We start from the raw sequence: 1,576 nt of genomic DNA on the forward strand, positions 1-1,576 counted from the left end.
ATGGGTACCAGCGTCACGAAAATCCATCATGGGTACCAGCGGCACGAAAATCCATCGTGGGTACCAGCGTCACGAAGATCTTTCATGGGTACCAGCGTCACGAAAATCCATCAGGGGTACCAGTGTCACGAAAATATTTCATGGGTACCAGCGTCACCAAAATCTTGCTGGGGCACCAGCGTCACGAAAATCTTGCTGGGGTACCAGTGTCACGGAGGTCTGGCGGGGTGAGTTTCTTTGTGCATCCCAGGAGGGGTGTTTAAGTGTGGGTACGCGGGTTCGGCTGGTGAGCCTGGTTCCTGCAGGGGGCCTGGGCAGGCCTCCTTGCCCAGGAAGAGGAGCGTCTGCCCTGGGTCAGGAGGTGGAGCTAATCTCGGCTTCTGCTTCCAGGCTGCAGCCCAGGCTTCCTTCCCAGTGAAGAGGAGCTTTCCTTCGGCCTGAGCTTCTGCCTCTTCCTGTGGCAGCAGTGGAGGAGGCAACCTTCTCCAGGCAGAGGAGCATCTCTCCTCTGCTGCTGATGCTCCAGGGGGGGGCAGCCACAGCAGGGTCTCTCCTTGGTAGGAAAGAGGAGCTTCGCTTCGGCCTGGGCTACAGCCTCTTCCTGGGGAAGCAGCGGAAGAGGCAGCCTTCCCCAGCTGGAGGAGCATCTCTCCTCTGCTGCTGCTGCTGCTGCTGCTGCTGCTGCTGCTGCTGATGCTGCAGGTGGGCAGCCACAGCAGGGTCTCTCCTTGGCAGGAAAGAGGAGCTTCGCTTGGGCCTGGGCTACAGCCTCTTCCTGGGGAAGCAGCGGAAGAGGCTGCCTTCCCCAGCTGGAGGAGCATCTCTCCTCTGCTGCTGATGCTGATGCTGCTGCAGGTGGGCAGCCACAGCAGGGTCTCTCCTTGGCAGGAAAGAGGAGCTTCGCTTGGGCCTGGGCTACAGCCTCTTCCTGGGGAAGCAGCGGAAGAGGCTGCCTTTCCCTAGCTGGTGGAGCATCTCTCCTCTGCTGCTGATGCTGCAGGGGGGGAAGCCACAGCAGGGTCTCTCCTTGGCAGGAAAGAGGAGCTTCGCTTGGGCCTGGGCTACAGCCTCTTCCTGGGGAAGCAGCGGAAGAGGCTGCCTTCCCCAGCTGGAGGAGCATCTCTCCTCTGCTGCTGCTGCTGCTGCTGATGCTGCAGGTGGGCAGCCACAGCAGGGTCTCTCCTTGGCAGGAAAGAGGAGCTTCGCTTGGGCCTGGGCTACAGCCTCTTCCTGGGGAAGCAGCGGAAGAGGCTGCCTATCCCTAGCTGGTGGAGCATCTCTCCTCTGCTGCTGATGCTGCAGGGGGGAAGCCACAGCATGGTCTCTCCTTGGCAGGAAAGAGGAGCTTCGCTTGGGCCTGGGCTACAGCCTCTTCCTGGGGAAGCAGCGGTAGAGGCCGCCTTTCCCTAGCTGGTGGAGCATCTCTCCTCTGCTGCTGATGCTGCAGGGGGGAAGCCACAGCAGGGTCTCTCCTTGGCAGGAAAGAGGAGCTTCGCTTGGGCCTGGGCTACAGCCTCTTCCTGGGGAAGCAGCGGAAGAGGCTGCCTTCCCCAGCTGGAGGAGCATCTCTCCTCTG

This window comes from Oryzias latipes, chromosome 23, assembly GCF_053564925.1.
Source record: "Oryzias latipes strain Hd-rR chromosome 23, Olatipes_Hd-rR_3.1".
Taxonomy (NCBI): domain Eukaryota; kingdom Metazoa; phylum Chordata; class Actinopteri; order Beloniformes; family Adrianichthyidae; genus Oryzias; species Oryzias latipes.